Source organism: Callorhinchus milii, unplaced genomic scaffold (assembly GCF_018977255.1).
Source record: "Callorhinchus milii isolate IMCB2004 unplaced genomic scaffold, IMCB_Cmil_1.0 Scaffold23, whole genome shotgun sequence".
Lineage (NCBI taxonomy): Eukaryota > Metazoa > Chordata > Chondrichthyes > Chimaeriformes > Callorhinchidae > Callorhinchus > Callorhinchus milii.
The window spans coordinates 4132544-4154402 of record NW_024704764.1 but is presented as its reverse complement, the minus strand read 5'-3'; the positions used below and the strand labels follow the sequence as shown (position 1 = coordinate 4154402).

The 21859-nt window shown below is 42.8% G+C and overlaps 1 protein-coding gene across 6 annotated transcripts in view; it reads right to left on the bottom strand.

The window, feature by feature from the left end:
• The window catches only part of raraa (retinoic acid receptor, alpha a), a 377347-nt gene that overhangs the window by 235065 nt on the left and 120423 nt on the right, over positions 1–21859 (bottom strand). For 2 of the 6 annotated variants that reach the window (XM_042343421.1, XM_042343427.1), the window contains exon 1: positions 10575–10811. The exons of the other annotated variants lie outside the window; for them this stretch is intronic. The gene's annotated coding sequence lies outside the window, so the exon portion shown is untranslated. Of the gene's footprint in view, positions 1–10574; positions 10812–21859 lie in introns of those variants that run through there. 6 annotated transcript variants of the gene reach the window in all.

Here is a 21859-nt window from a genome sequence, read left to right as displayed (position 1 = left end):
GGTGATGGGAGGCAGAGAGAGGCAGGCAGATGCTCAGTGTAGTCAGAAGCAAGTCTCTCTCACAAGCAGCTTTTTGGTTAAAAGAGGCAAAATAGCAGAGGTGCTAGAATGCTATCTACGAGTCACAGATAATTGACAGAGCAGAGCATAGTAGAGTGGAAGAGACCTGAGGGACAATCCTACTGTGAGTTTCTTCTCTTCTCATGATAATCATGACCGATTGACAGAAAGAGAGATAAGACTGCCTAACAAAGCTTTTCTCTCGAACAAAGGACTAAGATTCTGCCAGCTGATTATTGTGGTAATTGATTAATCTACCAATTACTGGAATGACTCAGTGGACAATCAAATGCTTTGAAATTATCATGAAAAGTTGCAATTTCCTGGTTAATTGTGACTCAACACAGCAATGCTTCAGCTTTGGAGTAAATCAAACAAACTACTTCACATTGTAGTCTCTCAAGTAACATACGTGCCTATTAGCCAGCTAATAAACTAGAGACAAAAAACAGGTATTCACTTCACTCTATGAACAATGTTTTTGTGTAGAACCAGAGGCAAAAAGAGCAGAAAAATGTGCAGTTCAGTCCTAAACTGTGACCAGGGCTGACAGGCTTGGTGGCAACTCAAAGATTTGATTATTGCCATTCTTCAGTTAGTGCAGACTGGCAATCAATTAATCAATTGGGATCAATTAATCAACACCCCTTACAATGGAAATGATATTTCTAGGAGAAATGGTAGCTGGGTCTGTTCTACAACGCTGTGATGGGAGACAACGATATTACAGCAGGTTTTTCAACCAGAAAGATTTATTCACCTTTGCTGCTGTACTGAAATGCTTTAGTTACAGAGTTGCTCTAATGTAAAATAAATTAAGCGATAATAATAAAAATAATCCTTGTATTTGATCCTTGCATCACTTCTTTGAGATGTCCCAAAGCGCTTCACAAAATATACTGTAAAGTGAATTGATTGTATATTTTGTGGGCGAAACACAGCAGCCAATTGTGCACAGCAGTGTCCCACAGTCAGGAAGAGAATGACCAATTTTACTTAAGACAGTAACTCACCCATAAGGACTAGTAGTTCTGTGGCACTGCAATATGTGACAAACAGAAACAATAAGCTATTTGAGACCAAAAAACCTCACCCTCATGCGAGTCACTCTTGAGAAGAGGAAGGAAGAATAATGGAGGGTGGTGGGGGGAATACTAACCTCTGCGTAACACATCAAATGGCATTGCAGGTGTTCAAGAGTAAATGGATGTACAGTACAGGACACCAAAATACTAATAGTGTAGTTTAGAAAGTTTTCTGACCTTTTCATGTATTTATTGCTTTGTGGTTTCACAGTGAATGATTTTACACAAAGTGATAGAGCAAGAAAAAACATGCCATTCGGCCCAACTAGTCCGTGCCATACATAGTCTATACAAGCCTTCATCCCTTTACCTCTTGATTCTCTTCTCCCTCAAGTAGACAGTGATGTGCATCAATTTATTTCTCTGTCTACATTGCTGTGGTAGGACCTTCACCAGAGACCTGCAGCCCTTTCTGATTATCTCTTCCCCCCACTCCAGCCCTTCCACTCCACCCTCAGTGACCTCCTGCACATCTCAATGCTCCATGTCGCAGCTTCTGTCCCCCTACTCCCATCCTCCCCTTCCCCACATCAGAAACAGTGAAACATAGTTAAATATTCAAATCCCAAATCCTAACAATAAATAACTTTTTTTACCGCTGCGCTGGGAATAACCTGCACTAAAGCCACAATAAACCAAATCATATCAGCATTTACACCTAAGAAAATGGATTCAAAAGCCATTCCAAACTGAAAAGCCAAAGCATTGTCGTGTCTTGCCTGACTTTAATGAACTCTTGCCGTTCACAACAGCTGGCAGAGTCAGAGCAAGACATTGATGTGGAGATGACATCAGAGTGAGATGGCGATGTGGAGATGGCAGTGATGTTTGACAGCCAGAGCTCTCCCTCTCCCTGTGATTCAGGAGCAACATTGGTAAAGGAGCAGGCGTTTTCATTCGCATTTGAATCCATAATAAACCGTGGAAACCATCCCTACGTCCTATGTGTTTCTACCTGGAGCAGGAGGGAGCTGCAGCTCTCGTGGACCAGATCTTTCTTTTTCTGAGCCTGGATCCTGAGCACGTTAACTCCAGGAGCAGCCACAGTAATCCTCAGGGAAAGAGCTATTCTTAACCACAGTGTTGATAAGCAGCAGCTGGAGTCAGTTCTCCTTCTAAGGTCTACACTGCAGGAGACATACCTCTGTTGTACATCCACAGAGAGAGAGAGAGAGAGAGAGAGACACACACACACACACACACACAATGTAATGATGATTACCAGTCAGAGCCTCTTTAAACTTCATGATGTTGCACTCCATTGCCTACCTGATTGAGAAGAATGAATTCCAGCACATTTTTCACATGCAATGAAATGCTTTCCACGCAACTGACGATAGCCTACAGTTCATTTCCTGCACAAGGCTTTCTCCTCTGAGGAATCTAGTGGCAATTATTGTAATACCTCTCTGGGCTCTTTTCTTGGGTTGTTCAATGGGGAAAGGGTTATGCAGAAGCTCCAGGTACCACGCTGGGCTTCTTGTCACGTAGTCTATGTATGAAAGGCACGCGTAGTGGTGCGACATACTGGGGAGGCAACACACTGTCCCATGGAGTGGCAGAGCATCTGTTCCGTCAACGATTCTCCACATGATGGGTTCCTCATAGATAAAATAATGTTATTCCATTTTGTATGATAAACAGACCCGTGTCCTCATTGGCAAAAGCTGTAAATGTGGCAGCACAGGAGCACACATTTGACTCATCTTCCCTGATGGTGAAGATGACTCTGATGCAGCTTTGAGCCACACAGACAGAAGCTTTCAGGACTGAGTCTGTGTCCTGAGCTGGGGCAGCATTTAGAGCATTATCCTCTGCCCACACCCTCTGGAACTCCATCCCGCAGTCCGTCCGCTTCACCTCCTCCCTTGCCTTCTTCAAGACCCATCTTCAAACCCTCCACTTCGACCACCTCCACCCCTCTTGATCCCAACCACCAGCTCGGGTGCAGATCCCTGACTGTCCAGCACCTTGGGACGTCCTCCTGACGTGAAAGGCACTTCTTAAATGTTATTTGTTATTATTGTTATTACAATCTCCTTCAGCACCCAAAGTTATGGAGGACAACTTGAGCCAGAAAAGATGGAGTTTCTGATTCTTATTCAATCACCCCTGATGGCAGTTGCATGTGTGTGTGTGGATGTCTAATAAGAACAATGTTAGGCTTAAATGCAATGCCCCATCAGCCTGATAAAACTTGGTGTTAAGACTCATTCATGAAGAATGGCCTCCTGGGCAAGATAGCAGATGTTGCCTGGAGCTTGTGAAACCATACGCTGGTACACGGAAAAGTCAAGCTTCAGGAGAAGAGGTTAGAAAATTGGAGGAGAAAAACTGGCAAGAAAAGACATTTGTTCAAATTTCTGTATTTAGAAAGTAGTCGAGGATTCCTGTTCCTGTGAAGACGGAGAAATATTGATGAGATCGATTCTCAACTGTTTTCAGCAGGTACCTCTCCCCTGGTGAGAATGGAGTCGGACACAGCACAGAAGGGAGAGGGGAAAGGGTTCAGCTGTGTCTATTTCACTCCACAGTAACCATCCATGGAGCTGTGACATGGAGATAACACAAAAAACTCGTTCATCTTCCTATGTGAAGATGCACGGGAGATGAGAACATTTTAAGTGACAGATGATAAATCATAAATTTAAAGGATCCTTTCTGGATTTGCAAAGAACTGAGGAATACAGTTCCATATTCAATCATTTCTCTGTTTTCAGTTATCTGAACTCAGCCAGGGTAGCTCCAAAGAGTGCTGCAATTGCCCTTAAGAACCTTTGGGGGTAATAAGGCAGAGTTTCTGCTCCAAATCCATTGTCACCTGTTGAAAATTACGTTGTGTGTATAGAAATTCCTGATAACTCGTCAGGAAAAGGAAAGGTGTTTAGTGAAGAGTTATCTGAACTGGCAAGTTAGGCCAATGTATAAATGCATAACTAAATGAGGCTGGGATATTGACAACATGATGATTTAAGTCAGGGTGGTCCAGCCCGCAAAAAAATCAGGAGACGGTCACCGGTGGTTCACGCTGTGCCTGGCGAAGGGAATGGACAAACAGGATAAAATATTCCTTATGCAGCCTGCGGACGCTGCTGTGCTCAATTGAATGCCGTGTTTCACCCACAAAATATATAGTCAATTCCCTTTACAGTATATAAGGTATATGATACAGAGAAGCTATTTTATCTGGTAGGAACCAAGAACAAGGGGCATAATCTTAAAATTAGAGCTTGGCCATTTAGGAGTGAAATTAGGAGACGGTTTTTTTACCCAAAGGTTAGTGGAAATCTGGAACTCTCTCCCCCAAAAGGCTATGGATTATGGCTGGATCCATTCACATTTTCAAGACGGAGGTGGATAGATATTTGTTGGGTCATATCAAGGGATACGGGGCAAGGGTGGGTAACTGGAGTTGAGTTACAGGTCAGCCATGATCTTAGAAAATGGCAGAACAGGCTCGAGGGGCTGAATAGCCTACTCCTGTTTCTATATTCTGTGAAGCGCTTTGAGACGTCTTGAAGTCATGATAAGGTGCTATATCAAATGCAAGGATTATTATTATAATTATTATTAAATCCAGCATCCAGCCCTCAGAAGCCAAAAGGTTGGAACCCCCCTGACTTAATGGTAGTGACACGTTAAGCCAAGGTCTAGTTAGCAGGAATTTACCGTATATATGTAAAGAATTAATGAGTGTTCCATGGACGGGCCGGTTGAGGAGGTTTTCAGTTTTAATGCTTTTATGACCAGCACCATTTACTCTAGACCGTTTATTCTTTACACCCTTTACTCTTCCTAAACACTTTAGGAAACATGAGTTGGAAATCAAAACATTTTAATTAAATGTTAAAATGACTGACCATGCAGTATATAAAAGGCTGCAATGAATGCCTCATTTTCTACGCTGGAAAATGTGCTTGAAGTTAATTAACGCCTAGGCTCTGGACCATCAGCTCATGGTTTAATTAGTTCTCTGCCCCTATTATAGCACAAAAGCTGCTGGATCATTCACTACAGCTGTAATAAAACCCAATTAATATTCCATAAAGAACCAATAAATTCAAACTCATATTCTGTACAGTAAAAAGCCAATAAAACTCATTAATAGTGCAAAAAGAGGTAATAATCCATAAATTGCCAACACACAACTGTAACAATCCCTTACAGTTCATCTTCTAAACTTTACCAATGATTAATGAGGTGCCATTTTGATATTTAAATCAGCAAATCTTCCAGAAGAAGTGATGGAAACAAAAATTGGAACTCCAAGAAGGGGTTCTAAGATTCTAAACTTCCTTTTTAAGCAGTGGTCAGCCGTTGGGAACAGTTGGGAATTGCTGACTACTGTTAATGAGTGAGTGAGAGAGAGAGAAGGAAGGAAGGAAGGAGAAAGGCCAGGACTTTATTAACGCAGTGTTATCATGTCAATGCAAAACAGCAGCCGGGAATGTGAGGATCAAATTGGATTTGGGGAAAGCTGACAAATGGGAGAAATGTGGCCAGTCCTGATACAGACATTTGTGGGAATTTTGACCCATGTTATTTCATTAAAATAAAGTTAATTCATCTGCATATTTTTAAAGGACCTCAACATCAAGTCATTTTCCATGGAAGCACTTTCCTGCTAGAAGCACATTTCTATACATGTATGTTACAGACAATGGCAAGTCAAGGATGCAGCAGAGCTTCTGAGAATCTTTCGGCACCAACTCAAAATTAATGGGCCCAATGAAAGCCAAAAAAAGCATTGTTTTTTTACAAATGATGTAAATGGAAACTTGGATAAATTCCAAATATATTTGACAAAGGCAATGAGTTTAGTACAATTCTAAAACACTGCATATTTAGGCAAACGGGAAGCTGGATGTTGGTATAATTTGGAACAATAACTTCCTGAAAGAACCAAATTGCGCACTTCCTATTGGTTTAAGTCTTGCGTAAATCACCAGCACTCACTAATAATTGGAAGCCACTGATCACTATTTAAAGGGAAGTTTGGATTCTCAAGCCTTACCCGAGGTTTCGATTCCAGTTTATGTCACTTCCTCACCGTCCGTGCAAGAGTTGGGTTAAGCAGAGTGTGTGTGTCTGTGATCTGCACACCAGGTTACTAAAGCTCACAAACAAGAGAGTGCACAGAGCAAGGGGAGAGAAATAGGCATTCCAGTGGTTTGTTTAAAGATGAATGAGACATATTATAAGGGCACAGGAACCACTTAGATATTGCAAGTGCACTGCCTGGATAGATAAGTCAACATTCACACAACACAGACACATTTTGAAACTTAATTTTTTTTCTCTTTTCCGCACATGACACTGACTCACGCAAGGGTACAGTTTCACATGTGCCAGCCCTTTCTGAGGCTTTACGCGGGGTGGGGGGGAGGGGCAGAGAAAATGTAGCTCTACAGTTCTGAGGACTCACTCTTTTTGACGGTAAATCGCTTCCCCAGAGTCAACAGTTATATTCAGGCAGGGGATAAACAAACAACCCACACGGACATAGATGACACCAACTCTTATCTCTCTGTCTCCACCCTCGACTCCAGGACCACTGCTGTGCTCACAGACTGCCTGTCGGACATTAAGTCCTGGATGAGAGCAAATTTTCTCCAGTTGAATGTCAACAAGACAGAGTCCCTCCTGCTTGGCTCCGGTCAGCTCCTCCATACCTCGGGCACTGACAGCATCACCCTTCATGACTTTACACGTCACAATAGGGAACCTCAGCATCCTGTTCAACCCTCAATTGTCCTTCATCCCCCACATCCATGCCATGACCGCCGGAGTGGAGTCCTGTAGCTCAGTGGTTAGAGCACTCACAAGTGAGAGACCTGGGTTCGATTCCCAGCAGGGCCAAACCTTGGGCAAGTTTCCTTACTCCATACGCCTGATAATAATCCCTCAATAAAAAAAATTGGTCACTTCAATCCATTCAATGGCTGCTGTGTTTCGCCCACAAATATACAGTCAATTGACTTTACAGCATATTCTGTGAAGCGCTTTGAAACGTCTAGAAGAAGTGAAAAGCGCTTTATCAAATGCAAGGATCATTATCCCGCTCTACCTTTCCCCACCTTCGCAACATCGGCCAACTCTGCCACTGTCTCACACTGCAGGCCCCCGAGACCCCCAGCCAGGCATTCATCACATCCAGGCTCGACTATGCAAACTCCCAGCTTGTCAGCCTCCCCAACTCCTCCCTCCACAGGCTGCAGATCATCCAGAACTCTGGAGCCCGTGTCCTCTCCCACACCAGGCTCTGCAACCCTATAATAATAATAATAATAATAATCCTTGCATTTGATATAGCGCTTTTCACGTCGGGAGGACGTCCCAAAGCGCTTCACAGAACACACTGTAAAGTGAATTGACTGTATATTTGTGGGCGAACGCGGCAGCCAATTGCGCACAGCAATGTCCCACAAACAGTCGTAGATTGAAAATGACCAATTTATTATTGTTTTGTTTTGGAGGGATTATTATTAGGCGTGTGGAGTAAGGAAACTTGCCCAAGGTTTCGCCCTGACCTGCATCCTCGCCCGACTCCACTGCCTCCCCATCACACAGAGGATACAGTTCAAGATCCTGGTACTGACCTTCAAAGCCTCCTTGGCCTCGCTCCGCTGTGATTTCTTAACACCCTACCAACCTGTCCACTCCTGCCACAGGCCTGCTTCATGTCCCCCACCTCGCTCGCCCCACCATTGGTGGTCGAGCCTTCAGCCTCTCTGATCCCACCCTCTGGACCCTCTATCCCACAGTCCCTCCGCATCATCCCCTCCCTTGCCTCCTTCAAGATCCATCTCAAGACCCTTCTCTTGGACCATGTCTTCAGTTCCCCTCCTACCCCTACCCTCCACCCCTCCTGATCCCAACCACCAGCTCGGTTGCAGATCTCTGACTGTCCAGCGCATTCGGATGTCCTCCTGATGTGAAAGGCACTGTGTAAATGTAATTTGCTGTTGTTGAAACATTCATCTTTCAGGAAAAAATTACATCATTAGGATAAAACATGAGCTCTTCCAATGGACCAGTGGGTAAATACTGACCAGAGCGTACAGGATCCATCAGTCAACAATCACTGACAGGACTAATTAGGCTCTTAACAACAGGCCACAGTGAGCCAAACCCCAATGTCAGGAAAAAGCCAAAATGCCTTTAGGAGATGAGAAGAAACCCTGTATAAACCAAACTATAGAAACCGTTGTAATCCTTTGTCAATGCCAATACTTGTTTTATTTTTTGTGTGATTTCCAATATAAACTCCTCCAAGCCCAGTCACCAAAGTTTTTAGAATGTTTTGATGATACATGAAGTGAGTTATTAATAATTTACATACCCTGCATAAAATCTACCGCATAAACACTTTATTCATTCTTGTCCCATGAGGGATCTTTCTTCCCACAGTAGAGTCTGAAATGGACCCGTGACAAATCTTGGGTCCAGTGAAGTTACCTCTCATTTCTGTGTGCCCACACTGGAGAATCTGAAGGCCCCAGAGTTTCCCCATTTCCCTCTTCTCTCCTGAAGCTGCTCGATTCTATGCTGGGACACAAGCTCTCTGGCTTCCTGCTCAAATGTGAGCCTTTGATGGATGTTGGAGGGGGCTTTTCAACCACATGATTTGAGTTTGACCCCAGTGACTATTTATGGCTCTTCAACAATGGAGCCATCGCAGCCAAGTTTCACCCTCACCCAACATCTCCCCACGTGCACTTCCCAGCAAAGGCTCTCCGGACCCTCGTCAGCAGTGGAAACATTGTTCCCCGCTCCCCCTTCTCCCAGAGTCATGATGAGTCCCTGCTTGTCCTCCCTTTTTCTCCCAGAGTCACTGAACTCTGGGCATAAGATTTGCCTGCCCCTACCCCAGATGTGCTGCTCAGCACTGATTGCATCAAGTTTGGGAACTAATTTCTATGGTTCAAAACCACAACATCAACTATTACAAGGTACTTTTTTCACTGTTTGTTAAGCATTCTGGACAATTGTGCCTGTCAGACCAGTCAGTTGCAGGTTTATTTCCTGTTCTCAGCTCCTCTGGGTTGGCGTGGGGAAAGCCGATGATCACTGTGTTTGTCCAGTGACAATGGGGCAAGGTGACAGAAGACACACAGCTGGTGCCCAGGGAACAGAACAGCTATTCCTGCCGGTGTCAATGAACAGGAATGAGGAGCAGCAGCAGCCCAATCTTTCCTTAGCTGAAGTTGCAGAGGCTAACTGGGATTCTGCACTGCCATTCTCAATTATAGCTAAATCAGTACATCAGGATCATACCTGGGACCTTTTGGTCTCTATAGTTCTGCACCACAACACATTATGTTGTGCCCATCCTCTCCTCTGCTGACTCTTGCTGGGCTACAGTCTCCTGGGCATCAGGTGCCCAAATTGTTATTCTTCATGTGTCAGCCTATAAAATGAGTGCTGCCAGGTTAATCAATTGAGGAGGCACCACAGTCCAGCATGAGCTAGTTCACACTCTCAATCAATCAATAGTGATAAGGAACAGGAACTTGGTTGATTTTGATTCTCTCTAGTTGAGGGCAACGAAGGCCAATTTTAATATCCCAACTTGTGCTGCAGCCCAGACCAGCTAACTCAACACAGACCAAGAAACAAACTTACCAGCTTCCGCTCTTATGGATTGCTTTAGTGCCTCATCAGGGGATCCCAGTGCACTATCACAGGAGGATCCTGCATACAGTTATATATCAAGCAACAATTATTTCTCAAAATGCACTATCACGGCAACTATCAATGCCACCTATAAGTTGCGCAATTTGCCTGGAATCCATTTACTTACAGATTTTTTGTTAAAATCTGCAACTGGAGAGATGAAAAGTCACAATAGTGCAGCGATATTCATGCAGGGGGTAAACCTGGAATAGTTTGATACATGAAAAATCAGATTCAGGTAACAAAACAGAAACATTCAACTAACATACATTGGTTGAATGTAACATTCAAGTGATTTTTTTCCTCTGAATCCGTGTACAAAACCATGTGAATCACACAATATTCAGAAGTTGTACACATAATAAGATACCTGGTGCCCCTGTAATCAATAATCAACATGATCCAGAATTACTAACTGATCTTTCTCACAGCTCTGCACACAACTAAACAACTGAATCATTTCTGAATACACTTACTTCAGAGTGAATGTGATTTATTTTAAGAAAAGTTAAAAGTACAGCCAATAAACGACAGAAAACGGACACCTTTTACAGCAACTCTTTGCATTCAAGAGAAGTCTTTAAACAAACTATCTCCAGTCATCAGTCTGGAGAAACAGTAGCAAAGATTGTGAAACTCTAGAAGTGCATGAGAACTAGGCCTAACCTGTACAAGCAGTTTAAATCCAGAGAAAACATGGCTTTTACCCAGTCGCTCAGCAGAAAGCCAAGCACTATCCAGACAGCTACATACCTTCAAAGGCCTCAGTCTGGCAGATTAATGAAATGTGTCCGAAGCTCAAAGCTTCACACCTAAATCACTCGCTGTTTAAAAAAGAGCAGAAAAGTACAGCTGCAACATGGTTCAGCCCAACACACTGTGAGGAAGGAAATCTGCTTCACCAACTCTTCAGAATCTGCCATTAATCTGCACATCCTGTGTTATGCTCCACCTCTGCTTCCTAAGGACAGCAAAAGTCATGAGACCGAGACCTGCAGTGCGCATGGGTGCCAGCAGCACAGAGTTTGTCTGTGTGCCAGTGGTTCTAGTGTGGCGTGCATTCAGCCGTAAATCACCAATGTCAGCGTGAGTCACAGTTACCCTGCCTAAGCGGATTTGACATTTACAGCAGAGCAAGAGAGAGAGAGATCGAGAGATTGAGAGAGCACTCTGAACAAGTCTGCTTATATAAGTGAAGGTTACTCTGTTGCTTTTGAGAGTTTAGCTGGTTCGTTGGCACAAATATATAATTTGCCTGACATCTGTTCCTGCCATTTATATATATATACATACTGTGGCTGTGGTTATTAACTAAGCAGTAACAGAATAGTTATAATGAACATTTCACTGGGAAAGGAGGACAGGGAGCTGATTAAAGCACCAGGCTATCTGAAGTATTTTAATCATCTTGTGGGGTCCTATTCCAGGAATAAAACTCACTGAAACGCTCATTATAACCATTAGCAGATAAGGGGCAGGAAGAGAAGCACACAAGAGAACAGAAACTGTTTGAGAACTGGCACAGTCCTACTTCTGATCTGCCGCACTTTAGCTAACTCCCGTTATCTCGACCTAATGTGATTTCTGCTCCACAATAAATCTGTTGCTGGACTGAATCGAACGAACGTGTCAACAAATGGGAAAGTGACGCCTGCTGACGTCAGGAGCAATTGGCTAGTAGTGTCAAAGCACACTTCATTAAGCATCTCGGACAAGTGAAACAAATATTTTTGTGATATTATTTTAGGATGGGGGGTAGGGGAATAAGGGTTAACTCTATGAGAAAAAATCTGTTCCACAAGCAAAAGTTACGGCTGTGGGTTAAGTGGTGTGTTTCTCCTCTCACAATTTCACAAATAACTAACTGCAAAACTATTTTAACTTATAAATGACCCCATATTATCAGCAGAACATTTAGCTACACAATTAAAATTGTATTAATTTGTTTAGAAGCACATGGACATCTCCAGGAAATTTACTGAACAAAGCAAGAGTGCTTAGCATACAGTAATGATTCCACTACACGAATTGCACAGAGCAGGGTAAGGCTTGATAAAACTATATTTAATATAAGTAAAAGGTTTATTCCTTTCGGTATTAAATATAGATTCTTAGACATAAATCTCTGGTGTCTGTGATCTCTTATATATTAGGGAAGATTTTCAAGAATTTTAGGGGCTTTCCCTCAAATTCAACATTTAACAAACATAGAAGCAATATCCTTAAGGGGACAGAGGTTCCAAGCATGCACACACACACAAAAATACACTCAAGCACAGGCCCAGCCAGACGCACACACACACAGATCTAGATCGAGCCGAGAGCCCAGAGTGAGCTACGTCCGGAGTGAGGCGAGGCCAGAGTGTGAGGGAATTTGGTGAGAGTGGGAATTAGGTGCAGAGGGGGAAGTGGGGGCAGGCTATATATCTTTGTATCTATATAAAGTTTGTGAAAATGGTGTGGCAGGTAAACTGCGAGGTCTGTCACATGTGGGAGTCAATGGAGGGCGGCTTAAATCCGGGCGACTTCGTCTGCCGCAAGTGTCTGGAAAACAGAGAGCTCCAGCTGAGAGTAGCTGAGCTGGAGTCTCAGGTGAAGACGCTGCGCAGCATTAGGGATGGAGAAAACTTCCTGGACAGCTTTATCCTGGAGCCGGACACTCCCCTGAGTCCCAAGGAAGAAGAATGTAGCAGCGACGGACATTCAGGCGGGCAGGCAAGCTTTCCCGAAAGAGAGGGGCTGAAGAATCCCAGACTTTAGCCTTGTCTGACAGGTATGAAATATTGGCAACCTGTGTGGACAAGGAAATCTGCGAGGAAGACGGGCAAACTGACCCCAACACCCCTGTGCAGGAGGTTAAAAATGTAATTCTTATTGGGGATGAGACAGTCGGGAGGACTGATACAGTTTTCTGTAGCCGTAGCAGGGAGACAAGAAGACTCTGTTGTCTTCCTGGGGCCAGGGTGAAGGATGTCACCGCCGGGCTGGAGATAAATTTGAGGCATGAGGGAGAGGATCCAATCGTAATGGTACATATAGGGACCAATGACATTGGTAGGACCAGTAGGGACGAGTTAAGGAGCGAGTTCCGGGAATTGGGAATTAAACTAAGGAATAGAACTTCCAAAGTGATGATATCGGGACTGTTACCTGAGCCAGGAGCTAATTGGTACAGGCAAAAGAAGATCATAGATCTGAATGCCTGGCTAAAAGAGTGGTGCGGAGAGCAGGAATTCCAATTCATGGGCCACTGGCACGAGTATTGGGGAAGATGGGAGCTTTTCCAAAGGAATGGGCTCCACCTAAATAGGGCTGGGACAAATGTCCTGGCTACACGAATAAATAGGGAGGTAGAAAGGGCTTTAAACTACTAAGGGGGTAAAAACATAGTAAAGTATAGTCCACCACAGTTAAACTTGAGATCAACAAAAGCAAGAGAGCAGATTAACAAGGGAGAAGAGCAAAGTGTGTCAAGCAGGGAAAGGAAATACAGTGATAGAGTGCTGGTGAATAGGGTTAATAGCCGGAAGTCAGAATTAAGGCGCTATATCTGAATGCACGAAGCATTCGTAACAAGATAGATGAATTAGTTGCACAAATAGAGACAAACCGGTATGATCTAGTAGCCATCACCGAGACATGGTTACAGGGTGATCAGGGATGGGAACTGAATATTCCCGGCTACGTGGTATATAGGAAAGATAGGCGATGTGGTAAACGAGGAGGGGGAGTGGCCCTGCTAATAAAGGATGGGATAAAAACAGTAGAGAGGAAAGATTTTAAATCTGAAAAGCAAGATGTAGAGTCAGTATGGGTAGAGATACGTAACTTCAAGGGGCAGAAAACTATAGTGGGAGTAGTTTATAGACCCCCAAACAGTGGTCAAAGTATCGCTCAAGGTATAAATCAAGAGATTAGTGGAGCATGTAGCAAAGGAAAGACACTAATTGTGGGTGATTTTAACCTGCACATAGACTGGGACAACCAAATTGGGAAAGGTAACATAGAAGAGGAGTTTATAGAATGTATTAGAGATAATTTTCTAGATCAATATGCTGAGGAGCCGACCAGGGAACAAGCCATATTAGACCTTGTTTTGTGTAATGAAACAGGGCTGATCAGCAAACTGGAACTTAAGGCTCCTCTAGGGCAAAGCGATCATAATATGATGGAATTTAGCGTTAAGTTAGAGAGGGAAGTAGTTAAGTCTGAAGCAAAAGTCTTCAATTTAAATCGAGCCAACTTTGCTGGTATGAGAGAGGATTTAGCCAGAATAAACTGGGAGACTAAACTTAAAGATTTGACGGTAGACCAGCAATGGCAGACATTCAAGGAGATAGTGCAAAATTCCCAACGAGCACATATTCCTTTGAGGAATAAGAATGCCATGGGAAAGGTGGTGCAGCCATGGCTAACTAGAGCAGTTAGGGAAAGTATCAAATCAAAAGAAAAAGCCTATAAAACAGCGAAGATGAGTAGTAAACCCGAGGATTGGGAGAACTTTAGGGAACAACAGAGGAGGACCAAAAAATTGATCAAGAGGGAGAAAATAGATTACGAGGGCAAACTAGCAAAGAACATAAAAACAGACTCCAAGAGTTTTTACAAATATATAAAGAGGAAAAGGCTAGCGAGGGTGAATGTGGGTCCATTACAGGCAGAGACCGGAGGAATTATAATAGGGGACAAAGACATGGCAGAGTCATTAAACAAGTATTTTTCTACAGTCTTCACCGTAGAAGACACTGGAAACATACCAAAAATAGAGGACCAAGAAGACAATGTTAGCGAGCAACTTAGGGAGATTAACATTAGTAAAGAGATGGTTCTAGGTAAATTGTCGGGTCTTAAAACCGATAAATCCCCTGGACCGGATGGCCTGCATCCGAGAGTTTTAAAGGAGGTGGCTACTGAGATAGTGGATGGCATGTCTATAATCTTCCAAAAGTCTGTGGATACTGGAAAAGTTCCCATTGATTGGAAGATTGCAAACGTAACTCCACTATTTAAGAAGGGTGGGAGAGAAAATAGGGAAAACTATAGACCAGTTAGTTTGACGTCAGTTGTAGGGAAAATTCTTGAGTCCTTAATAAAAGACGTAGTTATGGGATACCTGGAAGACCATAAAAAGATTAGGCAGAGTCAACATGGCTTTACAAAAGGGAAGTCATGCTTGACTAACCTTTTAGAATTTTTTGAGGATGTATCCAGCAGGTTGGATAAGGGGGAACCAGTAGATGTGGTATATTTGGATTTTAGGAAGGCATTTGACAAGGTGCCACACAAAAGGCTGTTACTCAAGATCAAGGCCCACGGGATTAATGGGAAAATATTAACATGGAGTGGCTATCGGGTAGAAAGCAGAGAGATAAACGGATCATTCTCGAATTGGCAGGATGTGACTAGTGGAGTGCCACAAGGATCAGTGCTTGGGCCTCAGCTATTTACAATTTACATCAATGATCTGGACGAGGACATTGAATGTAATGTGTCTAAATTCGCGGATGATACTAAACTAGGTAGCAGAGTGAGCTCTCAGGATGATGCAAAAAGATTGCAACAAGATATAGATAGGCTCGGGGAGTGGGCAAGTAGGTGGCAGATGGAATTCAATGTTAGCAAGTGTGAAATTATTCACCTAGGTAGCAAGAATAAAAGAACAGATTATTTTCTGGAAGGGGAGAAGTTAGATAGTGTTAGTATTCAAAGGGATTTGGGTGTCCTTGTACACCAGTCCCAAAAAGTTAGTTTGCAGGTGCAGCAAACAACTAAGAAGGCGAACGGCATGTTAGCGTTCATTTCGAAAGGTTTAGAATATAAGAGTAGGGAAGTCTTGCTGCAACTGTATAGGGCTTTGGTGAGACCGCACCGAGAGTATTGTGTGCAGTTTTGGTCTCCTTATTTAAAAAAGGACATACTTGCCCTCGAGGGGGTGCAGCGTAAATTCACTCGGTTAGTTCCTGGGATGAGGGGACTGACCTATGAGGATAGGCTGAATAAACCAGGGCTGTATTCTCTAGAGTACAGAAGAATTAGGAGAGATCTTATTGAAACATATAAGATTCTTAAAGGGCTGATAAAGTAGACACAGAGGGACTGTTTCCCCGGTGGGAGAATCTATAACCAGGGGTCACAGTCTTAAAATTAAGGGTGAGCCTCTTAGAACAGAGTTGAGGAAACATTTCTTCACTCAGAGGGTAGTGAACTTATGGAATTCACTACCCCAGAAGGCTGTAGATGCTCAGTCCTTGAACATTTTCAAGGCTGAGATAGATTCTTGAAAAATAGAGGGATTAGGGGATATAGGGATAGGGCAGGTCATCAGAGTTAGTTGAGAAGATCAGCCATGATCTTATTGAATGGCGGAGCAGGCACGAAGGGCCGCTACTCCTGCTCCTAATTCTTATGTAGACACACATACATACACACACACACACAGATCTAGACACACATACGCACACACACATACATACACACACACACATACATGCAGATCTCCAAAACACACACACACATCAAGCATTTGGGAGGTAGTGAAGAATAATATTCTTAGTCTTGAAAAAAAAGACATGAAAATAGCTAAGCCAGTATTTGAGGAAACCTCTTGCCAATCATTTCCCCTATTAAATGGGCCAACTATAAATATGAAAATACAGAGCTTGAATCATTAGGCAGAATCATCTAGTTTGGGACAAGTCTACTGAGTGAGAGATTTTGTTGCTGAGAGATGTCCAAACACACCTCCTGGGGCAGTTTCACGAGCAAAACCCAACATCGGATAGATATTGCTACTTTATACATATAATCTACATATAATAATCTTTCTAGCCCTTTCTCTCCTCCCCTTGAAGGCATAAGATTCTACTAACAAATACAGTCACTACAAGTGACAGCAATACCCCATGAAACGCTATGAGATGCTTCGATGTTTCAGGCATTATATCAAATAGATGGATTATTATTATTACTGGGTATGGTTCAATGGACGCCTTCTAATACCTCACACAAGAGGATATTATTCACATGCAACTCCTCACAGACCCGGATTTGAAGCTGACAATTTTGTTCTATTTGGCTCAATGCCGACTAGTTTGGTCCTTTACCCACTCGGTTATTGGTGGAATCCCAAGTAACAGGTTTTCAAGGCATTCTGGAGAGGAGAGAAATGAATGTGAGTTAAATGGTCCAAATTGATGATGACACTTCAGACATTGTATCGTGGCAGCAGGAGTGGTTAGGGACAAGGAACGTGGAAAGGCACCAAAGGCTGACAATAATAATAGCTGGAGAGATTCAGTGTCTGAAGGTCAGGGAGCAGCATCCGGTGATTTGGGGAGGTTGGGAGGAGATGAGGTTGAAGCAGGGGGGAAAATAGGATAAAATGGAGAGAGATTGAAAGAGGGTGGGACTGCAAAAAAAGACAAGAGAAAGAAAAATGTGCGAGAGATGAGAAGATAGATAAATCATTTTTGGCAGCATAATACTATGAGAGAGACAGACACAAAATAAAATGCCACAGGCACCACAGAAATCCAATAAAGTCTAGAAGAGAAATGTATCTCTCCAGACTCTTAATTTAGGCGCCATCTTGAGGCAGAAAAAAATAATGATTGTGTTTTGCTGTCACCCTCCACACGTAGGCAAATGAGATTCCTGAATAAAGCAGAGAAACAAAATGTAAACGTAGGTGTTCAGCCACACAAAAAAATAGACAGTCTATCCACTTTACAGCATACCCAATCTGCGATATCTCCCTGTTAAACCAAGTGTAAGGATTGTTTATAATTATTGATAAACAAACCGTCGCTTGTTACAACACAATACAAAATTACATTTGTATTGTGCCTTTCAGGTCACGAGGACTTCCCAAAAGGCTGATACAATTTAGGTAAGGATTTTAAATGTGTTGCAAATAAATCTGTTCCTTCTCTCTGATTATCTCATCAACTTGTGTTCTCCAGTGAAATCTCCGCTGACAGCGTGGTCAGAATTCCATAACTATATTTTGTCTTCCGACTCCAGTTTTGTCATTTGATCTCCTTTATACCAGGTTCTGTGAATTTATAATCATGTTCGGGCTTACTCTATTTTCATTGCTGGCTACCTAGTGTAATCAGATCACAATCTCCCTCCCTCTTCCTGTTCAGCCTCTTGTTTTGTCTCTCGGCTTAGCTTTTTTTTCTACATTTCAACTTGACGATTTCTTTGCAAGCCTCACTTGAGCAGATCTTTTTCCCATATATTTTTAACTTAGCTGTTTTCAACACCTCCAGTGAGTTAGTGTATGCTATCAACCTCAGTCCCACCTCCATGAAAACCTGTTTTCTTTTCGGTTACTCAGTAACACCACCATATCTCATCATTGTTGGTACAAACTTGGTACCAATCTTTAGTTTGCTTTCGCTGCTTCTATCCTGAAGGTTCTGAGCGCTACAGTTCTATATATGCTTGCCATCCTCCCTACTCCCCTCAAATGCCCATTCATGTATGACCTCACACAACCTATTCTATCAAACCCTACACCTCATCCATTCTATCACTTGGGGAAAGTTCTGCGTACATACCCCCTCGATCTCCAGTGTTGAATCCACCCTGGCTCCAGAAACATAGAAAGCACTGTATCCTGTGGGGTACTTGTTAATTTCAGTCAGCATCTTCATGCTCTTCACTGAAGCCTCCCAATGGTTGGGTACAACAACAACAACTTGCACTTAATATAGTGCCCTCCACGCAGGGTAGCATCTCAGAGCGGGCAGGTAAAGCCAGACACAGAAACTCCACAAGTGGCCTCTTTAATAATCTTGTTATTTGTTCAACGTCTAGTCAAACTCACCTAAGATATAACCTTGTATTTGATTAGCTTTGTTAATACAACAATAACTTGCATTTACACAGCTCCCTTGAAGCGGGATAACTTCTCAGAGTACATCACAGTGACGGAGCTTGACGAGAGGGAGGAACCTCTTCAGGTGTGATCTGAAGACAGGCAAGGAGGGGGCAAGGTGAACTGTGTCTGCCAGCAGGGTTAGAGGAGGGGCATTTGGGTGAGGAGGGGGTCAAGGAAGCAAGGAAGTGAGTGATGATAGTTGTGATGGATGAAGGAGAAATGGAGCAATGAAGTGTAGTGTGGGGACAGTAGCAGGAAATCTGGGATATGTGGAAGACATGGGGGGAGGTCTGCGGCACAGGGGGATGGAGGACGAGGATGCAGCCAAGCGGATGCTGTCTATTTTTCATCCTTTTTTTATTTTTGATATTGTTAATAATAGCTTCACATGGACTGTAAACTGTCACCGAATGATCAGTAATCATAGAATCATAGAATTATACAGCAAAGAAGGAGGCCATTCGGCCCATCGTGTCTTGGCCGGCTCTTTGAAAAGAGCTTCTAAATCAATCGCATTTCCCCGTCTCTCCCCATGACCCTGCCAACTTGTTGATCCTACCGACTTTTTTTCCCTCAGTAATGGACATAGTGTCATATCTTCACAGTGTCATGCTTGTCATTTCTTGTCCCATCACATCCATTTATGTACATTAAGTTCCATTTGCTCCATCAACTTGTGTTAGCTAGATCTTATTGAATACGATTTATTCCCGTTATACTATTCATATTGCACGGTTATCACACGTTTTTAAAATATAAAGATTCTCTCTTGTAAGGAAGGCATTCATGAATAGCAGAAATAACAAGAGGAGTCCTGTAGCTCAGTGGTTAGAGCACTCGCTTTGCAAGCGAGAGACCCGAGTTCAATTCCAGGCAGAGGGCGAAACCTTGGGCAAGTTTCCTTACTCCACACACCTAATAATAATCCCTCCAAAACCAAAAACAATAATAAATTGGTCATTTTCAAGCTACGACTGTTTGTGGGACATTGCTGTGCACAATTGGCTGCTGCGTTCGCCCACAAATATACAGTCAAATATACAGTGTGTTCTGTGAAGCGCTTTGGGACGTCCTCCCGACGTGAAAAACGCTATATCAAATGCAAGGATTATTATTATTATTATTATTAACAAGGATCTGTAGCAGCTGCAAGTGCCCTGACTGAGATCAGCAAATTCATAACAGACCAAGGCTTGAACTAAGGTCTTTACTTCATGGCTGTTTATGGGACACTACCATATGCAAATTGGCAAATGTGTTCAACTATATAATACACAGTTCTTGTACAATGACTTTACAGCAAATCCTGTGAATTGCTTTAAGATGCCTTGAGACGTCCTCCCGACATGAAAGGCACTATATAAATGTAATTTTGTATTGTAAGACATCCTCCTGAAGTGAAAGACCCTGTATCCAATGTAAGGATTATTATTATTTATCTTCAGTGAGTGAGTGAGAGAGACAATGAATGAGAGATTGAGTGAAAGAGTGAGTGAGTGATTTTATTTGTGGGATTGTTAACCAAGACACTCTTTCCGTATAGTGTCTGAACAGACAGTCAAGGACCTCGGTTTAACATCTCATCTGAAGGATGTCACCCCCAGCAATGGGACACCCGCAGCAGTGCATTGGTGTATCAGATTAAACTAAAGCAGTTCAAATTCTCAGATAGGGCTTGAACCCACAATCTTCTGACTCAATGCCGAGAGTGCTACCACCCGAGAGAGACTAACGCACAGTTGTAGGCAAAGGCGTTATCGACAAGAGTCAGAAGCGAAGAATCTAAATTGCTTTTATAGATTATGGAAATTGGAATATCAGCTTCATATCATAATATTTTCTGCCATGTTATTAAAATCTGAAGTTTTCCAGTATGCGAGATTGCCCTGGCTTGACTCTGTGCCATGGGAACAAAGAAAGATTTATAAAGAATGTACAGCATGAAAACAGGCCACTCGATCCAACCAATCTGTGCCAGTTTTCATACTCTACGCAAGTCTGAAATCAAAAATGACTTCAAGCTAAAGTCCTTATTAAACTTTAATAATGTCAAAACATTGCTCACATCCTGATTTATTGTTGCATTGTGAAAAACTATATTATCATGTTTTTATTTTCCTTTATGGTGATAATCGTAAAAAACAAGAGGAATAAAGGTCCTGTCTCTGGGGCCACACTCTGATATGGAACTAGCCTTCCAGCTGACACTGAGAAAGATGAAATCTTTTCATCACATAAAGAAGCCTCCACCTCTGGGAACATGTCGTGGGTGTTGGTACACTCTAATACTTGTGTTTCAATGATTGCTCAGTGGATTAATGCACTCTCTGGTATGGTATTGAGCCATAAAGAAGACAAAATTCCCAGGTTCAACCACAGTCTATGCCAAGGCATTCAATAGTATAATGGTGATAGGGAATGACACTTGGCCTCATCATCCCTGACCACAAGTAGAAGAGATAAGACAGGAAGCCTGCTACTCAATCCAGTGACTCTGCTTGGGCAATGAATATGTGGTCATGAGCAGGGGATTGGAATCACATGTGAAGTCTCCCCAATGTCAAATAGCCCAATGACATGCATTGTCCTAGTTCACTCATGGCTGGTGTTCAGTTCATTCAGGTTATTTACTAAAAGCTTGCTGACATCCGTGGAACCATATCCGTGGAGTCTATCCTTCAGGAATTGAGGTGGGAAAAAAAGAGGACATGAAAGAAACTATAGGTAGGTTAATTATAATGAATTCTAAAAGACCCTCATTCAATAGACCAAAATTTCGAGCAGTAATTCAAACCAACAGGGTACTGCATAGACCTAAATACATTCCAAAAACATGTCTCCTATTGGCTGACTACACAGCAGTCCTAATGGAACCCCCACGGTTCACACTTTTACCAGCTAAAGGAGTTATGTTGCCTGAAACAATTGGTGATGAGAATCTAATAAAACAGAATTTGAATAAAACCCACCAGAAAAGGAAATTATTATCCACTATACATCTCAGCTAAAATAGCCCAAATATTAATCCCAGCCTGAGCTGTGCTTCGCACTCAGGGCTTCCCTTGGGAGTCTGCCCATAACGACAGAAGGAGGTTGAGACAGAAAACCTATTAAGGTTTTGCATCTATTTCCATTCAAGCAAGCCTTCTGA